Source organism: Temnothorax longispinosus, chromosome 2, assembly GCF_030848805.1.
Source record: "Temnothorax longispinosus isolate EJ_2023e chromosome 2, Tlon_JGU_v1, whole genome shotgun sequence".
In the NCBI taxonomy this organism is placed as follows: domain Eukaryota; kingdom Metazoa; phylum Arthropoda; class Insecta; order Hymenoptera; family Formicidae; genus Temnothorax; species Temnothorax longispinosus.
In genome coordinates, this window is record NC_092359.1 from 21,483,866 (window position 1) to 21,506,839 (window position 22,974).

Below are 22,974 nucleotides of genomic sequence, written 5' to 3' on the forward strand. Positions count from 1 at the left end.
CTTCGATAGCGCCCAAAGTGTATAATTCTCACGAGAGCTCGCAAACAAAAATATTATCCTTCTTCGCATTCCCGCTCATAGCTGAAGTGTGCCTCGAAGGCATCGTAAATCCCGATAAGAGTCTATAACCGGCCGCCATACACTTCCCCATACTCCCGATGTTTGCCCTTCTATTCCCGGTTATCAAAAGGAATACACCGTGTCGTTCGAAAACCGCGACTGGATATCGGTCTCGGGCTATCACTACCGCGACGTTTGCACGGTGTTGGAACCGTTCACAGCGGTATACAAGCGGACTGCATGTACATGCTTAAGGCGAGAGTTCGTTGCCGGCGAATCGAGCGGAGAGTCGAGCGCGAGCGTTAATTCCGCTCGCATAAATTTCGGGATTAAGAGCATACGTTATACTTAGGGAAATGCGAGTTTCGTGCTTTTCGCTTCTCTTCGACTCCCTCAGCCACTCCTTGCCTCCTTCTTACCTCCCTTCTCCCATTCCTCCCGTGCCTACTCGACCTTCTTTTCCTCGGACTCTTCGCACCGCCACGATCGTTTCACCCCTATTCTCCCATCAGTTTCTCGCGGCTCACTATCGCGCGAAGTAGAAAGTATTACCCAGAGAAGGATTAACCCTTTTTCTGTCAAGCGATAGCGACTTGACTGTTATGACGTGAATACTCCGTAATCAACTACCAGTTTGACCAGTAGGTATATTTAAAACCTAAAGATAAATAATAAAAAAACAATCGTGACATCTTAATCGATAATTTCGAAAACTTACGAAAAGGCCAAAATATATATCCGAATATATATTAGAGTGCATTCAGAACGATGGTAGATAAGGAAATTACACGGAAAAGTTTGCTTTGCTGAATATATTAGATGATAAATACTCTTATAGCAATCTGGGCGCCAATGAGATTTCCTAACAATTCGTATAATTTGTATTATATCATTTTAAATATTATCCGACCAAAGTTTAAAAATTTCAGGCATGGTATATTCAACTAATAAAGACAAAAAACCGTGCGATTCTCGAAAAATATATTACACAATGGAAGTTGTTAATCAAATAGGCAATCGTGTTGTCAGCTATTTCGATTAAATTGATTCATTGTTTTTCATTTGATCAGACTTTCGATACATTTGATGTTGTCGCGTTTTGCAATTGTTGATGCTGTTTCAAACCGATAAATCGTTGTCATGACAATCTCGTATAAATCAAGGTATACCGAAGTTGGCCAATATTTCATATAATTCAGATTTCAAAGAGTTTCGAGATATTAGCGAATTGAATAAACCATAATTCAATTATCCGGTTTCGACATAAATAAATTGCCATTCAGTTATCCACATATCAGTTAACATATAGATCGTCGAATTAATTAATGTAAAGTGCTGATTCTTCAAAAAATACAGAATAAAGCATCAATAAAAAATTGTTTAGCCAAACTCACGGTAAGCTAAATCGCTATCAAATTGTACAAATTAAAAAAAAATGGAACAAAATTTAAAACATGTTTTTACGTATAACTTCGAAGTTTGCGTTCAGAACTTTGCTTATGTTAATATTTACATCATCTTGGTTTACAGGTATTTTAAGCTTAATAAACGTGCTGGATGGTGATTAAGTGTTTGCTTAATGAGTTCGTTAAGTTTGTTTACTGGATAGTTTGGATAGCGGATAGTTTCGAGGCTCGAACAACAGCACTTTGTATACGTACGTAAAGCTATATTCGTTCCTTTCGCGAGAATAAGTTCGAGCACGTCAATGGCTACCGACTTGCGCTGATGAACTGCTTGAAGAAAAACTGACGAGAAATTTATTAGCGAGCGCTAAAGTTAAATAGTGCAGCTTACGGACGAAAATGGCGTATATAACAAACTTGCCTTGTTTTTTTAAACTGTGCCAATAATTTTCTATACTTCAAACGAGTTTTTGAATTTTCACACGGTTGCTTCTCACGATGGATATATTGATTTAAGACGTACAAATATGTAATATTTTATTTATTTAGAGAACATTAGTGTAAATGTGGATAAACATAGAGCGCGATAATCTCTAAAGAGGATAAACAAATTTGCGATAATTATGATATCAATGCTCTTAACAGTGTGCGCAGGGGCACTATCCGCACCAATGTGTTTCATACTGGTTATTGGTTAACTCAATTATCGTAATGATTGCGATAATTAATCTCTGTGGCTTGCGTTCCAAACTCTGCATACAGGAACTAACGACGCATACATATACAATATAGAACATATATTTAACGGTAACAAAATAGTGATAAGTCAATATGATGAAGTCGATATTGTTTCCTAATTTATTACAATCGATTAAATTGTGGTTCTACTTTATTAATATAATTATCGGTAGTAGTTCTCTCCTAATAATTTTCGAGATATTTTTAGCAAAATTTTTAAATAAGATTGTTCGCAAACGAAATATTGGTCGTCGTATATTATATAGTTAATAATCGAATAACCTTCTAATTCGCGATAATAAAGTTACCGGAAATTTTGAGGCCATTAAAACGTTGTTTCTGAAGTTCGTCGAGGCGGTCCGTCGCGAGATGAATTCGCTCGGAACTCGCGCGCCGGTAATGGAGGGCCTTCCGTGGCGAATCGGCGGTGCGATTTAACGTCTTGGGACGCTTAGTTAGCGAGTCGTGGCTCTGCCTCTCGTTCCGATTACACTCGGAATAAATATCAGCGACGAGGATTAACGGCGACAGCGAATTCGATGCGACGATCCGGCACGGTACGAGTGCCGTGGCCCTTAACGAAGAGCGAAGATCCTGCGGGATCGAAGGATCGATCGGGAATCCGGAGGTATACCGGCGCGGCCGCGCCGTCGAGGCGTGGAAGAAAAATGTCTGCCGTCGGCCGGGACAATAAATCCTAACTACGCCGATAAATGTCCACGCGCCAATGTTTGATGGTGAGCCAGTGATAATGGCCGACGATTCGGCGATAATCCGGTCTAATCCAAGATATCGGCACTGTCTGATTATTTATCACGTCGCGGAAATAAAGAAACTCTCTCCTCACGCGCGCTCCCTCCGTCGGGACTGTAAATCATCATTTCAATTACGGCGCGGTGCGGCGCGGATTCGTCTGGCGAACAATAAATATCATCTCTCTTTCTCTCTCTCTCTCTCTCTCTCTCTCTCTCTCTCTCTCTCTGTACCTCCTAACGCAACAAATTCTCGCACCTATATATGCACGCTTACGCAACAACATTCGACTCGAGTAGCTACGCACACACCTGTGCTTAATTGCCCGCATTTCTCTTGTCTCCTACCGTGGATTCCAATCCGCATATCGAAAAGACTCGATCGATACACGCCTTTGCCTTGTATCCAATTATCAATATATCCGTTGCATTTACTTGTCATAATAATAATAATATCCACCTTCGGACAGCCCGACTCTGCGAAAATTATAGGTTTCTCCAGTAACAGCAAATAAGTTCCTGGTCGCTACGAACAGGTGCGCGTGATACCTCTCGCTGTAGCTTTTCTATCATCCGTACGGATAACCATATGGCAATTTTCATACGTTATTCGCGCAGAGATAATCAATGGTAACATTTATGCGCAATCCGTAACATCCTCGAATCGTTTTCTGTGGAGATCTACGAGGCAATCGCAGGTCATTGCTTTCGATTTTTACGAGACAACGATCAATCGCTGATCCACTGTTGCGCGAGGAAACAGGCGTGGTCCTCGTTACTCCGTGCCAGCCCGAACCGTGGAATTTTTTTTAAAATTCACCATTATATTCGTTCGCTCGAACGAGAGCCTGTCTCGATCTCCATTATTTTCAACGACATGAAAAAAGAAGTGAAGTAAAAGAAGGAAGGAGGCGAAATCACTGCCATCTCGTTTGATGCGCTTTCTTTTTACGTTGCTTACGACAATCGTGTCATCTTGTTGCTGGTTCATTGAATCGTGACATTTTGTCAAGTTCGTCTTTAAAAAGTTAATCTCGAATATAAATTTTACAATGCGATAAAAGGACCCTTATATAATACAATAATGTGAAGCAATCAAGAATAATTGATTTAACTTCGTTTCTTTCGTTATCTGTCCAACAAACGAAAATGAGTACCAGCAATCGGAAAGATACGCGAGTACTCTCAATCAGTTATTTCGGATCATTAAGAATTATATTTGATGCTTGTATTTTTAATAATGATTCAAATAAAAAAAAATTAAAAATTTCTCAAGTGTACGTTTAACCTGTAAAGAACGGGACCTATTTTTAGGTTCCACGAGAATCGCTTATTTTTCGTAGTATAACACTTTAACACATATATAGAAGTTATAAATAAAAATCATAAAAAGTCATGAAAAAACTTGCTCGTCCTCTAAAGGTTAATATCTTACAAGTTAGCCTACAACTTTTGCTAGAAAGCAGCAGATTGCATTTCATCGAATAGTCTTTCGATATTGATTGTTTCTAAATATTTCTCTTTTGATATATACTTGATTTATTCTCTCTGGTATTTTTTTAAGTGTTTTACATGATAGTCATATTGTCGTTGCCATTATTGAAAGTTGCTTTTAAAAATAAATCCAACGATATTAAAACGTCAAACATTGTCACAGAAATGGTGTCCCAATTTTGTAAACCGCTTGCCTGTCACTCAATCGTTTCAACAGAGTTGAATCCTTAATAGGCATCGATCGACTATAACAGTGCCAATTGAAAGATCTCAATGTGATAACAAAGGGAAGTCGTGCAAGTAGAAAATGCACGTTTTCTCTGCACTACGAAGCGTGATTTAGATCGGACTGATCACACTTTAAATCAAGTACGATGAGCTCGTTTGATCGAGCCTTTTAAAACTTAGTTTCTAAAGACAGTTAAAGGAATATCAATCGAAAAATCGTCACATACAGTCACATATTAAAGAAATTAAATTTTGAAATGTCATTAAATTTGTTTAAAACGTTTAACTTCTTATATTTGTATTTTGTACGAATTATATTGGAAATATTTTTCAAGTATATCGTTCTTTATTATTGATTTTTTTATTAAGTATTATAATAAATTGGGCAATATACTATATCATTTTTGGCGTTAAAAAGTATTACCGTCTCTTCAACTTTTCGCGAGTCATCTTAGAGATATGTTGTAATATGTAACATTAATCCTATCCTCGTGCTATTCTTAAAGCCATCAGGTGGAGCAATTTATTACGACGTCCGAAACACGTTAGAGGAAATGCTCCAAAGAAAGTGTTAACAAATATACGCGCGTACAGGACCACTCGTCACGGCGTCGCTCCCGGACGTGATTAACGACTCGTTAAATATTAACGAGGTAGCGACATTTTTCGCCACAGGAGAGCTCCCGCCGTGTAATTACCAAAAGTTTCGACACGACACGACGCGCTTCCCTCACAGAGTGCGAATTCTTGGCTGCGAGAAGGCGCTAAGAACTCATCGAGGCGTCGTTTGAACTTGGTACAAAGAGCCATGAAGCAAATCGTCTAGACGATACATGTGTCGACGGAGGTGTTGGCGAAAGGATACGGTGATGTCGCCGTGAAATTACGGAGCGAGGAAGAAGATATATAGACGGCGGAGGGGACAAATAGAGTAAAGAATCAATAGGTAAGACAATTAGATAGCTATATCCGTGTGCGTCTGTATAGATCGATAGATAGTGAGACTAGGAGAACGATAGAAAGAGAGAGTAGGAAGTTCTTGATCCACGAGGGCAGATATCCGGACGGGCCTCTCAATTAAGGGATCGGAAGTGGCTCTGGGCTAACTGCGCGCAGAGTCTTTGTTCTCTCTCGTCCTCCCCCGAGTCTTCGTTTCCAAGCGGGTCTACTATCACGTGTCACCGTCCATTGAGGAGAGGAGGACGAGAAGACGATCGCATAGATCTTATGGAGAAGAGGTGGGTGGAGCACGAACCGTCTCTCTCTCTCTCTGAATTCGAGGGGGTGGCTCGAGTTCGCCTTGTTAAGACGCGTCCAAGTCCCTTGCAGTGACACGTAGCCGACCTGACCCTGTGATATTTCATAACCCAGACGACGGCGACGACGACGATACGAGAGACCATCGCACACGTGTGCTGCCCACAGACGCCGCAATTCGCTCTCACTGTCCACCACCAACCGGGCGCTGGCTGTCCGTGTGTTCGTGTCGTACGTGGACATGTCACACGTGTCAGACGGAAAAGCCAGTCAAATTTAGCAGGGCCCGACAGCCGCGCGAACGCGATCTCCTTCATTATTCCACTCTGGCTTATCTATTGTCTCTATTTCCTCGTTCATTATTATTCCTCGATATTAATTTATTTAATATATCCGCTGTAATCTAATGTTCAATTTAGGAGTATTTATACACATTGACGCTTACTAAATATCTCTCTAAAGATTCTTCTTAATATTTCTTAATAAAATCAAAATGTGACATATTAAAGTTTCGAACATCTATATTTGAGAATGATATAAATGAAGATTGTCATCCGAGATATATTCTTAGTCAACGGGAATATTTCACAGTCAATTAAACGCCAGTAAAATGACTTATTGAAGCGGCTGTGTTTCGCGAACGACACGCCGAATTTTCTCCGACGGAATATCCGCATTCCTCGGACATCTAGATGCCTGCGCGTCGTTAGTCGGATACCCTCCGCCAACTTCGTCGCCAGTTTACGCTAACAAGGCGTCTACATGTCGTGTCCCCGCGACATCCTGTACGCCCAGCTATTTGGCGCGTCGACCGTGAAGCGTAATAATCGAGAAACGACACTGACAAAGTGTCGAAGTTCCGTAGACAAAAGTCTCATTCCGCCAAAGGGTGTTTGCGCGTAAGCGCCCGCGCCGCGCCGCACGGGAGTTGCGAAAGTGCTGATCGATGCCGACGACGAGTATAATCGATGAGCGCACGCGACAATAATAGATATCGCGATCGCCGGTGTCCGGCGGAGATTGTCAGAGTTCGGTCGAGAAATCGAACGCTCAGCGTTTTCTTCGAGATAGGGCGAGCGCGCGCGCGCGCGCAGAACGGAACCATTACAGCTTTGACTTTATGGATGATATATAGCGCGTCGAAAGGAACGTGTCGTTTTAACGAGCAGATTTTACGGCAACGTGCACTACCGAGTCCGCCTGTGCGGACCCTGCGAGGAAATGAGTGTGTATCGGGGCCCTCTCGCAGAAGCGCAAAATTCGTGCATAAGGCGAAACGGTTAAGTGCTGCGAGCATAATGAATACTGTTATAAAATACAAGCGCGGCATTATACACAGAAATGCGCCTGCAGCTTCGTGAAACGGCGGCAGGTCAAAATATTTTTATGATACATAAGTTTCTCGCGAAATGCTTTGCAAATGTATAAACTATATATGTAGGTACGTAATGTTCGTCTTCCATTGTGATGATTTCATTACTTAAACATGCATTCACTGGTGGAAAATATAGAAAGACTGAAGTAAATAGTTGAATGCATTATAGATGATTCTGGAGTGCGAACGCCAATCTATTATCGAAGAAGAAAAAAGTTTCACAACTAAGGAAGAAAGAAAAGAACTTCTTGTGGTTTCTAGAGATTCGCGAGAAATACTTCGTCCACACACGTAAACGGGACACTTCCCGTAATCTTATCTACTTCGTTTACGAACGATTTACGAAACGCGCGAGGGTCGAAGAACGCAAAAACTGCCGCTTGTTCAGCTTTAACGAAAGGCGCGATAAATGACTGTGACATAATTTCACGGGACCTACATCAAGCTACTAACAAGAGTCAAGAGAATCTCAGCTTTTTTTCCTTCGCTAACGAAGTACTTTCTCATTCGTGGTATACTCGAGTGGCCGATCGAAGGTCGGTAGGCGAGATGCATAATGGGAAGTGGTGGCCACGGCTTTAAGAGCGAGATGCCTCGGAATCTCTCGTACACGGCAGATCGACTATAAGAGATAAAGCAAGAAAGAGAAGAAAGTAACGAGGCGTCCAATTATCAAGGCGCGGTGTGACTCGCCACCTCTTTCTCTCTCAGGGGAACATCCCGGTAATCCTCTAGAGCCTAGAAGCACATTTTTCCCATCCGGGGACACGTTATAAAGATGATTTCCCTCCCTCCTTTCCTCGTCGTTCGTCCGTTCTGTCTGCGCGCATTGCAACTCGCATTCACGCTCGCCTCCTTGACGAAGCGCGGAACGACGCGAGTTTTATTCAGTTTCCTGTGAATCTGGCGCGAAGGAGTCCTATCTACGAGTCACGCTAACGATTCTAGTGAAAAGTTCCGGCGCGGCGCGGCGCGCAACGGGGACGAGGAGTCGGTTGAAAATTAAATAATTCCGTGACGTAGACGGCTCCGGATGCGGGCTCTCGCTTACCGCAGACGAGAAAGAGCCGTGTTGTCGACGGAAGTCTGGCAAGTCGGCTCCGATGAAAACCACGATGAACGCGCTACTCCGCCGACACGAGGTGGCGATTGTTGACGGACCACCGGGTTCTCGCTTTTCGAATTGTATCGTGCTTAAATAGAATCGTTGAGTTTAAACTTACTCATCCGTACGCGTTGGATTACAGTTCACTCACCGTCGCTGAATGGTAAATTTTTTGTAGCCATCGATTCAAACGTCTTACCCCTTGCGCGGCGCGAGCATTAAGTTGTTTCGAGACCTTTGATTAGAGAAAAAAAACTTTTTCTCTCCGTATTTTTTATCGTCCGTGATTAGCTGCAAAGCGCAGCTCTCACGATCGCCTTCCTATTCGCACGAAGCTGCGCCCAGGGTTTCTCGTATGTATGTCGTGACGGCGAATGACATTATTTATTCGCGTTCAGATTAGCGCGACACGTTTCGCCGCGCGTGAGCGAGTAACGAGCGAAGTCACGTTTATTCGCAGACATCACGTAGACGACGCCCGACGTGGATTCCGGTCGATGTTACGCGGCGACCGTACGATTCCAATGCGGGACGATGCGGTCGACAATTAGAGGGCGATCGGCAAGTCGGCGCAGGTGTCCGCTAATTGGTCTCTAATTGCCGCGATAAGTCGCCCGGTTTCGCCGAAACGATCAGCATCCTCGCAGTGATCGTTCGTTTCCGTTCGGCGAAACGTGAGCGAACTACCGGCCGGTACTTTCGCGGCACGTTTTCTCGTCGGAAGTTTCAAATAGAAAAAGGAACGCAATGGGTATACCGGCGCGTTCTTTCCATCCGATCCTTCCGCCCGCGCTACGCCGCGATCAACGACGCGATTTTCGAGGAGTACAAACTGCAAAGTTTGGTGGCTCGTTAGTGTCGCATACAGACCACCGCCGAACTCCTATATTTGCTCGCAAATTTCCGTCAGACGCCTGAAATATACGTACCAACGGGATACACATCCGGGATACGTATTTGTTTGCTCGCGGGCGAGCTCTACTTCGAAACTCTTCTGCAAAACTGTATCTGCTGATTAACGTATATCGAAGAATAAGCTCGTTGGACCCGACGGCATGAGAGGCAGCGGATATAATAGTTATATTTGGAGGAGTGCCAACGATCTAGTTAGCGCGAAATTATTACGACGGAAGGAGAATTTTTGTGAACGCGTTTCAAATTGTCGGCACGTCTCTCGAATGTATATTACATTCTAATTACTGAAATTTTCCTCAGTGTCAGTGACAGATATTAATTTTTTTTCTGATCATATAACACGGGGCAAAATGAGTATATGTAGATGCAAAAAATTGCTTGTTTTAATAAATATCACGCAACCTCGTTCTTCATGTGAGATAAACGTTTATAAAAGGAGCAGTTGAGAGCATCGTTTACATATGCAAACTTCCCGTCGGATTATTTTACAACGCGCTTGGTTTTAAATTAAGGACACTCAGTTAATTGCGGAATGTCAACGCGCCTGGGATGTATTAACGCGACTTCCGATTTTAGGGTTTCAAAGCCTCGACAAAGGCGTGTAATATCGTTTTGTTTCGCCTCGTCAAGTGCAGGTCGTGAAAAGAAGGGAGCGTAGTGTCCTCCGAGTTGCAGCGTAACTCGGGTCTCGAGGGTCCCACATCAAAGGATTATCCCATAATTAATAACGGAGGTGCGACGGATGTGTGGTGACCGCTGACGAAAAGTTGCAGGAGGAGGACCGGGCGATCTTTTCCCACCCGTTCCATCTCTTTTTTTCCGAAGCAACGGCGGGCGGCATTGCCGGATTGTCACGTCCTTGCGTCACCCAAGATGTATGGGGATTAACCCGAAGAAGAGAGTCCTGATCCGATTACCACGTGTCTGTCGATAACGCGCCCGACGCGTAACACGGACGTTTTAAAAATTCAACGACGCGCCCGCGCGCCCCAACTCTGTCTCGAGACACCTAAAAGCGTCGCGATAAGAGAAAGATCTTCGCTTAAGAGCGTTCCAGCTCGTGCCTTAAATCCTTATTGCAGGCTACGCGAGTCGAGCGGAGATAAAACTCGACACCATGTTTGCGTTCGAGATTACGGCCGCGGCGGGGTCTCGAAGCGTTTGTGTCAGAATCCGTGGCGGAGTTTGTATTTCGCTCCGCAATCAGCCCGAACCGCGGTTAAAGCGAAATTGAAGAAACTTCGCAGAGGGAAAAGGAAGCCCAGGGTAGAAAATCTAAAAACAAACCGTGCGGCTGGAGTGCGGGGCCGTTCGTAAACGAATTTAATTGTTCGGAAGATAGATAGCAGAAAGTTGTCTCGCGTGGAGTACACGTTCCGCAAACGCATTGCCTCCGCTTCTTTCCTTCTTGACTGGTTGCGTTGGTTGGCTGAGCAGAAATATGTATCGAGAGATAGTATATACGAATGGTACAAAGTAATTATACGTCGAAAAATGTGAGACAAAAGTTTTTTATTTTGAAAACGAAGATGCCACCGCAATTAACCGCAATTTTTTTACAAACTCCACTGCAATGCGGCGCAGAAAATAACTTGGCAAACTAGATGCGCGTTAGACAAACGGTAACGATAACGATAATGATGACTATAATAATTAGCAGACCGTGTTAGTGCTAGCTAGCGCAGTTTTGACGTTTCATTGCCTCTGCTCATTTGGAAAAGTACGCGACTAATGAATACAACTTGCACACCGCTATAAGGATTGTGTGTGAAGCGAAACAGTGGAGTTGCAGGTCAAACGCCGGAGACAAGCGCATGACGTGATTAAAGATTCAAATTTTATTAACGATCATGGACTGGAGGGTGCGCCCTGGCAAATTGCCGTGTAGTTCGGGAAGACAAACGAAGCGGGAGGATTTACATTCGGCTCCGATCGATAATTAGACGCCCGCTTAAGGTTGCTTCGTGCCCCGGAGGTTGTTTGTCTCATGACGGAAATCTTATGACGTGCGCGGTCCCTCCTCTACGCTGTTTCACGCCGCTATCCCATTTGTTCCACCCACCGGCTTAACCGATCCGGCCTACGATCGTCCGCGCAATATAACATCCAAAGTAAAATTTATATACCACCGTTCTACGAATGAACAAATGTCACGAAAACCAAGCGCGGCGGCTGAGGTCCGAGATTCGCGGACGATTAGCGGATTAGCGGGTGAGCCATGGATGTATAAAGCAAAATGTATTCGCTGTTGGTGCATTCCATGTCAAACGTGAACTCTACTATATGTTAAAAAATGCCCAAATATGACTTAATTTAATGGATAATATGGTGAGATACGCTAGCAGAATTTGTTCGTAGTTTTAACGTTACCTTGATAAAATTTTGATAGAACTTGTGACTTTTAACATACGACAAAATGTTAAAATTCGTTTATTTTTAAAGTAGGCCGAAATCATTTTCATGAAAATTTTAAAGATTTCTTTATGAGGAGATATTAAATGAACGAAATTATTATTTTACAATAATCATTTATCATTAATATGTCACAAAAAGTTTTCTAAAATTAGTCAACGTTACGGACTGTTAGCTTTCTGCTTTCTATAGAGATACTTCAAAAAATTACAAATTCGCGTTCGAAATAAAATCACATTCCAGAGATAAATGGTAAAAATCAGAGATACATCTTCGTATAAGTTCTTTTCCTAAGTACACTGAAAAGCGACTTATCTTTCAGAATATGTTCACTATGTATTCAAACTAAATTCACATCGCTTTTCGTCATCTCGAGATCAATTTATTCTAGAATTCCCACGGATATTCAAGAAAGCAGAAATTGGAGCAAGAGAAAGAATATTTTGATCGCTAAAACCGCAAAATACTTTTAAATTAATAGAAAATAATAACTATTTTATTACATTAAAACAGAGTTTTAAAAGAATTTCGTTATTAATTGAGATATTACATCGTCTTAGAAATGGCAATCGTAAATTATTGACATCGCCGTGGTAAAATCATATTGAACGTCAACTAAACAAAATTCGTATTCTAAAAGAAAATAATTAAAATTATATTCTTACTAGTCCAAAAATATATGTAATATTATTACTGCTTTTATAAAAGCATTTAAATTTTTTGGCTATATTTCAAGATACATTAGCGGAATCAAATTTGCAGAGAAAACGTTGTGGGAAATAAATTTTTTTAAAGGACCGAAGTGTGTGTGTGTATGTTCTAGTGGAGCTAGAGCACATGGTCGAAGACGTTTCAGGGAAACGCTAAAATGCTATCTCACATATAAGAGGACGGCCAAGTTGCCTCTTCCAATAGCATCAAACTTCAATTCACCTGGAATCGCGTTTCCCATCATTCAGGGTGAACGTTAATAAGAACCTCACCCCGGCATTTCACCGAGGTCGTTTCGCGCAGTGCCCGTCGAAGGTCGATAATCGCGCGAGCAGAGAGAGAGGTGCATCGCGCGACGAGCGGAGGCGGTCCGAGAGGAAAGGTCGAGTTCGAGAAGTAAAGTCCTACTTCGTCGTTGGGTATCGATACTCGGTCGGTGGGCCGGCCCGGGGCGGAAGGGCAAAGGGAGGAGGGTGGAAGAAACGCAGCCGTAAATCGCGCGGTGTAAATGACTTTCGCCTCGTAAAAGCGGAGGAATCTGAAGAACGGGGGGTGGCCGGTGGAGAGGTCCGGGGGCCCTAGCGGCATTGCACTGTCGATTCGTTGCCGAAGTGCCGAAGTGCCACGCGGCGCTCGCGGCCCTTCGTGTCGCGCATCGCGAATGTCGGCGACAATGATGACAGCGGCGATACGGGGATCTGCCGCTGCCATGCAGCCACCGTCACAACCGCCCGCAATAGCGCTATAACTCCGCGGAGTTTATGCCGCGGCTGCGACGCGCTGACGGCACGGCGCTAAACCTGGCGTTATACGGCTGGACGAATCTGCATAATGCCGGCCTCTCGTAGTACGGCACTATATGCGCTTAATTCGCCGCGGAATCGTCGGGCGGTATACCGTGCGCGACGACGATACCACGCGACGTCTACACTCGTGTAGCACATGCGACGCACGCCGCACGCGTGCGTCGCGTGCAACTGCACAGTACGAACAATGCGTTATTAATGCCATGTGCTAAAAACACGAAAATATGGAATTGTACTCTGCAATCGTTCAAATATTCTTTCTGACGTTAAATTTGGGAAGTTCGTGTTTAAAATACGATGAAATTTTGCCCTGAATTATCAAGTTAAATGCAAAAATTAAGAATATAATTTTTTAAAGAAAGAATTAAGCACAATTTATTTTTTTTTTAAACAAAGATGTATAACTTGTTAAACAAATTTCATGCTATATGTATTTTATTTTAAATAAGCAAAATTATGAATGGCTTGTTTGTGCAAAAATGTAAACAAGGATATTACACTAGTATGCATATCCTTGTTTAGCGTACCATCGTTTAATCCTTAATAAATTAATAATAAAAAGGTTATATATTGAAAAGTGATTGCATTAATCCGGCAATTTAATACTTTAATTTCACTCTCTTTTAAAACTTCAGATAGAGATTTTAACTGAAAACGGAATTTTTATTAGAAATTAACTTAGAAATTAGTTCAGTCCCCTTCGTATTCTATGCAAATTATTCATTGTGCCGGAGGCGATCAGCGAGTAGTTTGCACAAAGTTCGAGCAACGGTGAGATTTGATTCTTGACTGTAATTCAGTATCTTCTCATTTGAATATGTGCGAGATGCCTAGAATTAATAATAGTGTTTACAAAGAATTTTCAAATAACTGATAAAAACTTTATTGCAAATATTCGTGAATCAATGCAAATATTATTTTCTGTGAATCATAAATAATAACTCTTTTGTTCACATGTAATAAAGTGCATATCTTATAAAGTAAAGAAGTTAAACGTTATAATTTGTTTTGTTAATATAATATAATGCTACCAGGATTAATATTAAATATCTCCGTTAAGATCCAACGAATAGCCGGATGGCTATGTTTCAGAAATAATCTGAATAACGGGGAAAATATGTTAACGAATTAACCCAAAAACCCTTTTCATTCGCAAGCTATTGTAAATAGTTTCCTAACAGCGTGCGGCGCAGCATATTTGTCATGTCTGCTTAAGAGATTAAACGTAGAGAAACGTAAGATACAGAATGTATAATAACAAGTAAATGCCGCATATAATAGCGATAACTCGCTACGGAGAATAGCTGAAGTGAAGATTTTACCAGAAGAGAGATGTATTGTCCTTAACTGCACTACATCACGTAACTATTATTCGTGTAAACGTGTCTTAAATAAAATAACTTTGACATTTCATATTATACAGTAGAGAATCATAATGTTCCGTAAATAGCAAGTAATCGAGAGAAAATTTCCATATTAACACAAAACGTAATAATTTTGTAACATATATTGCAAATAGTTTCGGGATAATAAATGACAAAATGGATAAATTAGTTACCATTCACTTAACTCGTTCACTTGAACTCGTTAAAATCTAAGCGTATATACTAGAATATCGTAATCAAGGATAATTAGTACACTTATGAGCTGAATATAGAGAATGATCTGTGAGTGATATAGAGAGTATCACATTAGCGATTAGTTACCTATTGTATAGCTTGGCTTACTATTGCGCTGATTTTCGATCTTCTACGGGCATTCAGCAAACGTACGAATAGCCGTTAATTTATTGAGATTTTAATGATTTAAAATACTGTAGTTGTGTAACGCTTAGTTAAGAAAACTGAAATTCATGACTTTAAAGAATATTTATATAATTTTATAAAGTAATTCTATATGATTTTAAGACTCTGCATTTATAAATATTATTCCATCGCGATTATAATAATATCCAAAGTTAAATTTATCACACGTTTCTAAGTTACTGGCGTAAAACACTGATTAGCCTTAAGTGTGGTTAATTAAACCATTGACCTCTATTTACATTGCAGTTACTAGCGCAGCTCATGCTTAGCGACGGAGAAATAATTTATTACGATACTGAAATCATTGTGCGCTTTTTTTCCATGCTGTAGTGTACATAATAATTCAACTAGATCTTTTTGCGCGAGTTGATTTTAAGCTTCTTCATTCTCATCCCGAGTCAAACTTTGGTTAACGTCGACAGTCGAAAAAGGTTAATGACGTTAATCACTAGAAATACTACGACGTTTGATGTCGCATCATTATAACTTGGTCGTCATTATCGTAATTTTATACGCACGAGAGCTTGGGGAGAATGATTAAGGCGTGTTCCTTTGATGGTGTTCACGAGAGACTGAATCTCTCGTCGCTAAATATGGAGCACCGATTGTAGGCGAGCAGCTGTAGCGCGTACCATCGTGTTGATGTTGCCTTCTTGTTTTATCGATAATAAGACTAAAAAGTCCACGTATACCGGGTATATTACAGAATCGTGCCACAAAATTCAATTATATACGCGTTTAAACGTGCCTCGAAAATAACCCGTTATTTTAGCATTCTTTTCTCAAAACTTTCCGCGATGAAATCGGTTATTATGATACAAGTATTTACATTTATACTGAAACACGTCCGCTGCAAACTTTATTCTTAAACTAATAGTTTAATGTTGCATAAATATTAAATGTATCTCTTCATGCGCTTCTTTCTTCAACTATAATCCTTTTAATAGTTCTTTCAATATAAATATAAATATGCAGATATCAATAATGCTCATATTAAGATAGGAATTCAAAGTAAATTACCGTATATGTGTGCTGTGCAATTTGTTGCTCTTTAATCACATACAAAAAACATTTTTTTTTAATGATATAATAATAATGCATAATATTGTATTTTAATTTCTTGGACCATATTTGAATTAACATGTATTTCTATTAACTTCATTTTCTAAAGAACATACGGAATGGAGATGCGGAAACGTTCATGCCGATAATCGTCTAACAATAAGATCGATCACCGTCATGAAAAGTACACTCGCAATGAGTTTCTACTAAAAAAGGAATTGCGATACCCGTTAGCCACCGAGTCAACTCCCTTTGCCTTCTTTCTAACGATCTCGAAACGACTTTTATTGTTAGAGGCGTTTCCCAGCTCCTTGTCGTTCTGCGGTCCTTATTGGTTTCCAGTTAATCGAACGACCAACTGGACCGTTATAACGAGCGCCAAGCCAGTAGATTCCAAGAGCGAAATCCTTAGCGGTGTGATTGGTCTCATCGAGTCGCAAAGTGTATATGGCTCTCAGAACGCGAGAGATCTTACTATCCGGTTTCGACTTTGTTGAAAGGATCAACTTCGTCGTCAGCCTTCTCCTGACGGGGCCAGACGGCATTGGGGCCGTAGAAACGTCTCTCATTGTGTCGGAATCGGAACCCCAAAAGACGGGATCGCGCGTGAGAGAGGGAAAGAGGAAAGAGACGGGGGAGAGAGAGAGAGACGCGCAATGCGTGCAAGGGGCGGTTTTAAGCCGAAAACAATAGCGGGCGCGCGGTTACTTGCACCCCGTGTGTCAATGCCATACACACCGTAAGGCGCTTATGCGATGCACTCAACGATTGTTACAACGACCCGGACGGTTAACTTGATCCCGGCTCCCGATGCCGCAGCGTGATATATGAATCCGACGAACCATGCTGATCGTATATTAGGGGTAAACGGGATCAGCCGTCGCGGTGCATGAATTTGTCGGGCGCATATGAAATTAAAATGACGAAAATCTGGTAAGCGTACTCGTTGCTGCTGCACGAGATCTATTAGAGAGAAGAAAGAATGAGCGAATAAAGGATAACCGATGATGAAAAAAGAATAATGAAAAAAAATTGTTCCTTAAACGAGAAATTCCTTAAATCAAAATAAAGAATTGTAAGATGTATACAAGATAGAAATGTAAGAAAAATGTAAGAAACATAAGAAGAATGAATTCCTACGTAAGAATGTAGAAATAACAAATTATAGAGTGACGGAGACAGAGACTAAGATAACGCAAGACACATTTGAATAATGATATACTGGACAAGAAGCATGAATAATGGAAATGTAAAACAATAGAGGATATAAAGGAACAAGATGATTTAATGTCGTACAAATGATTTACGTAACATTGAAATTGTTTAAGGGAAAGAATAATAATTGAAGTTTCAGAAATACATGATCAGGTTGCTCTAAAAATTATAAGTTTTTTTTTAAATAATCGAAAATTACGTTATAACGTATTAATACACATGACTATTGATCAAGTAGAAATTTTATTTAACAACGTATTGCAATTAATTAAACTTGCACTCGCTGTTATTGTGCAGTGCGCAATGCCAAATATGGAACATATGCTATTTCAACATTCTCGTTATGCTATGATTGTCCAAAAGCTTCAAGAACGAAATATCAAGATTACAGATTAGAAACTCAAACGTTCGTAGGAGCGCACAGCCGTCATCGTCGAGATATTTGCACTTTGCAGCTTCGAATTTCAGGAAATGCGGCGCGGCGGCGTATACGCCAAGAACGACGAATTTTGGAATTCGGGTCGCGTAAGCGGTACGCGGTAATTAATAGCCACGCTAGGATAGAGTTTGATTACCTTTTCGACCTTATCCGCGAGGTGTCTCAACCCCGTGCAACCTCTCACCCTCATCCTCTGTCGCTACGTTTCTTCCTCACTCCCCCCTGCTCCCTCTCTCCCGCTCACTCTCTCTCGCTCGCAGCACGCAATGCCCTTGTTCCTGTCGGCAGACGGCAGCACGCGCCAAGAAATTAGCTAAGAAACTACGCGGCGAGGATCGAAGAAGGAGGACGAGGCGAGACAATGGACCTCAACCTGGGAGGTTTTGTTAATCCTCGGTAGAAACTCGACGGAATACGGTTCCTCGCATCGCGTCGTTCGCCTGCACACGGCTCCCCGGTAGCCCGTGTTCTTTTCCCTCCTCCGGCAACTTCCTATCTCCCGCGCGTCGCGCTACGGAAGCCCGGAAGCGCTTCGTTGCAGATAGGCGAGCCGGTTTAATTCGTTTACGCCGAGAGAATTTCCGGATTCGCGGGCGTGTGGGCTGGCGACGGCTATAAAAACAGCGAGGAACGCGACAGACCTTCCCCCCTTGCCCGGGTAGCATCTGGTCTTTCCTTTCCTTTTGTCATCGACCGACACGGGGCTGCTGCTGTAACTTAATTCAAAGATACGCCCGATTCGCCAAGTGTGCGGAATAAATTGTGTTGGGAACTAGCGACAGGGAAAATTCTACACTGGAACTTCTATCGGGGCCCAATTATCGCAAATTATGTTTGGCAAAATATTCGTCGCTGCGTCATTGAATATTAATGGTCGAACATGCGATAAGTAATATTTGAATCAAATTTGATGACATATATAATCAGGAAATTTCACTTCGGATATGAAAGCATCAGCTTTTTTTTCTTGCGATAAATTAATACATATATATTTACACGTTTCGTAATTTTAAAATATTTTTAAACGTATCTAAATATAATTTGCAAAATAAATATGTAAAAGTAAGTTCCAATCGTGAGCAATTTATGTGTATGAGATGAAAACATTTTTGTATTTAGACGGAAATACTCTTCTTTCTTCCATTTCTAGATATATGATACTTACACCTTAACGAGATATCTAATTCGATCGCAAAAATCGGCGCAACACACGTGTTCAGACAATACACACATCAACCATGACGCGAGTACCATATGGTAACTCTATCCGCGCCGTCGAGATCTACGGATCCCTTTTGACAAATTCGGTGAATCCTCCTACAGTCTCCTTCATCCATAATGTAATTCGAGACGGTAACTACTCCGGGCTTCGTAGAAAGATTATATATTCTCTCCGGGAAAAGTCTATAACCGCGCGAAGGAATTTCTCCCAGCCAGATCCTCACGGCTATTACTCAAGCGGATATGATTTACTAATAGGGCCGAGGAAATTAAACAGCGCGTTAGGTAAGAGTCTAGTCTGAAGCGCGTCAAAGATCCTCACCTGCGAGCATCATAATGAGTTCCGACAATGGATCGGTCGCGTTCGCGCAACACGTATCGCAATTACTATCCCCGACATTATATTACAATTAATGGAACGAAAAAAAAAAAGAAGAGCTGCAACCGCGTACGATACAGTGGCATGTAACGACATCCGCTGGGAACGGCATACGAGCTATCGAGCAATAACAAATGTTGACAAGGAAGACATCTTCCAGGGTAATCTAGATCGGGCAAGGTGTGGCCGACGTTAATAGAAATAGATGGAGATGCGTGCAGCGACTGCCGAAGAACTACATCGGCCGTGGCTATTAAGTTCATACTTCAGTGCACACCGCGCAATTCCACCACTTTGATATTCAGGACGTCGCGTGGATCTCGTGAAATTGCAAAATTACACAGCGGGGAGGAAGATGAGTTTTCTAAATGCACAGATCGTGACGACCAACGAGCATCGGTCGCGGCCATCAGATTTCTGCTAAATTAGCTGGGGAATAGGGAATTTCTCCCTATCTCTCCCGGCTTCCTTTTAACAGTTAACGCCACACTCTTCCGCTACGAGTGGAGATTGGACGAAGTCATTTCTGAGGCTACTGTGTCAAGATAACACCAGTGATTTTCTTTCTCGGCGAAATGGATCGTCAATCACATTGTAAATTACAGATTATTAAAAATTATAAATATCTACATATGTGCGGTCAAAAATTTAGTGTTTTTACATATTTCAATAATTCCCAAAATTCACAATTACTGCGAACACGGAAAAAGCACATTTGTTTTTGTCTGAAATACCAGTTTACATGTAAGAACAGTTATTTATCACGATCCAACGGACTACATGATATATATGATTTTTAATGCGCACTAATAAGTAGTCGTGCTCGAAAATATTACAGCTCGGACTCTAACCCTGATATTTCGAGGCTGCATGTTGCCATGATTTCCTGCCGTTCGTTTCTATAGAGTAACTGATCTGATATCTTAATGACGCTTGGCGTTACAAATCTCCTAACATATAACGTCGTTTCTATATCTGTCAGATCTATACTTCATGCAGGTAGACTTTATATAAGTACACAAAAATAGAACGTTATTTCTGTTACAATGACAATAAGGGAGCTGCCACGCTACACGCGGTTCAATCGCGGATATATCGATGTCGCGGCGAAATATCGTAATGTATCGAATCTTAAGGGGGACACATCGGGATGATAACGTGACTCGGGCGTAGAAATGTCGAGACGACGCTTTGTTGTGACTTCAAGTGGGCGGACGGTGCGAGGGTATCAACGTAAACGTCGATTTCTCGGTTATTGCCGCGCATTGTGGACAATCCCCTAGCAGGTGGAAATAAAGCATCAGGCTGAGAGAGAGCTCGTCGCGGAGACACGATGGTCGAGCGTCGAGCAGGCGGAAAGTGGAGGAGGTAAATCGAAAAAGGAGAGGCCAGATGAGCAACCGTCTACACTCGAGTGTTACGGTGACGCCGCGGGCGGCGGAGTGCAATAATGTGATATTGGAAGAGTTGGAACCAGCGGAGTTAATAAAAGCGGAGAGGGCGGGAGACCGGCTATAGATGACCGTGCGATTAATCTGGCGGCTCTCGCGGCACGGCACGGCACGGCGCGGTGCAGTGCTATCAATAAATAGATCGGCGCTCTTTAGGGAGATCAGGGAGATGAGATACGCGACTCTTCCAGACGAAGCCGTTAAGGAGAGAATAAGACGCCGGAATTCGACGCGAACGCTCTCCGCGGATGTTCTACTCACAGCTCGGAAAGATATGACGGGAGAAGGGTGGTCGCTACCTCCTAATTACTCGCCCTTTTAAAATGAAACGAAGTAATTAAAGTTGGAGGCAAGGGAAGAAACGCCGCTCTCTCTCCGAGAGATTACCTCTCGCGCGCTCAATGAAGACTCTCTCGCGACGCGACCACCACCAGCCGTCGCCGAAACGCAGCGCGATGGACCACGAAAAAAATAAAACGAACGTACCGACAAAATCGAGGTCCCGGTGCAAATTTGTTAATGGAACTGTCACTCGCAGGTAAATCCCGTGCTGAACTTTCCATCTTGAGACTGAAAGCTGTCCCAAGTAATTTATCGCCAGACGTTGCAGATTCTTATCAATTATGTGAAGTAAAGTCTGAAGTTCCGCACAAATTTGGACAATATAATAAAAATATATTAAAAACTATTTGATAATAATTGCTGCGGGTTTGGTGTAAGTCGATGATGATTTGGATATTTTTCTAATTAATATAATCATTATCGAAATGTAAAAGAATTACCATAAAATACGCTTGTAAGTTTATAATATTATACATCTATGCGTAATAATTGCTTTTATAAAATGATTGTAATATGATAATATGTTCCTCAATGTCACGATGTAACCAAGCTCGCGAAGAGCGTGAGAATCCCACAGCGAATTGTGCGTAAGCGCGCGTAAGAGTGCGTGCCCACGCCTTGAATGCCTCAATCACTGCGGGCTGATTGTGCGTATCCAGCCGCGTCACGTCCCCCTTTTGTGCGTACAAAAGTGGACGCGTGCTTAGGTGTGTCGGTGTGTGCGTGGCTTGAATGAGAGCGTTTAAAAGAGGGCCGAAATTGTCTCGAGACACCGACAGTGCATGAAAAAGAATGTAAAGAAGAAGAAGAGAGAGGGAACGAGTCGATACGAGAAGGTGAAAAGATCTCACATGATATTATGTGTCATACAAATAGCAACTTCTTTTCTTGCAATGCAATTTGTAATTTATATGCTTATTGCTTATAAGTGAAAAATGAAAATATAACAAATATTGTATTTTAAATATTTTAATAACTATTATTTACTTATATACTATGTGTCCTAATACTTCGCGGTATCATTATTAGAATATTTTAAATTGTTTAGACTGTAAATATACATATATATGTTTGTAACAAGAAATATTATTAGTTCGCGAATTTCATTTCGCGATATTATTATTGTTACTCATGGAAGATATAGGTATAAGAAAATATCCTTATTGAAGCAAAACAATATTCGCATTCAGTGAACCGCGAGCGACAATTGGTAAACAATTCCCAGCGAAGCACCGTTTCATTCGCGCATTTTCGCCGGTCGGTCGAGTTTTCATTTTGTTCATTGCAATTTTGTTAATCATCCTTCATTCTGCGGTACAAGACAATTTAGATCGCGTTTCCTTCTCATGAATATCGGTACTCGCACGCAGTTCGGCTGGAAACAAGGACGGAAGTTGGAGTTGCGGGTAATTGAATTGCTCGCTTTAGAAAGGACCTCTCGTCGCCAAGCAGCAACTTTAGGGCAACACGAGAAAACTGTTTGCTCACTCTCTGTTGTATGTATCAACAATGTACGTGTACACCACTTCGCAGCTAGAATATGTTCGTGAACAAGCATGTACCTGATACATAGATAAGAGGGCCTGCATGCAGGCGCATTGTTAACGGAAGACTTTTGTTTCGAAAGACATGAGACAATAGAAGCACCAAAGCGTACCTATTTGATACGCTAATTACCACTTTGCCAAACTGTCTACGCGTACTTCAGAGAATTAAAAAATATGATCACAAATGCCACAATAATTAAGAACCTACGACTTAAAAAACCATATATGCATATTTTACCAAAATAAAAGATGTA

General features: G+C 41.8%; 1 protein-coding gene and 1 long non-coding RNA gene across 4 annotated transcripts in view; one reads left to right on the forward strand and one right to left on the reverse strand.

The window, feature by feature from the left end:
* Positions 1-22,974, forward strand: part of LOC139808007 (uncharacterized) — a 324,746-nt gene that overhangs the window by 279,226 nt on the left and 22,546 nt on the right. The gene's annotated exons all lie outside the window — the stretch shown is intronic.
* The window catches only part of Sli (slit guidance ligand), a 311,298-nt gene that overhangs the window by 256,798 nt on the left and 31,526 nt on the right, over positions 1-22,974 (reverse strand). The gene's annotated exons all lie outside the window — the stretch shown is intronic.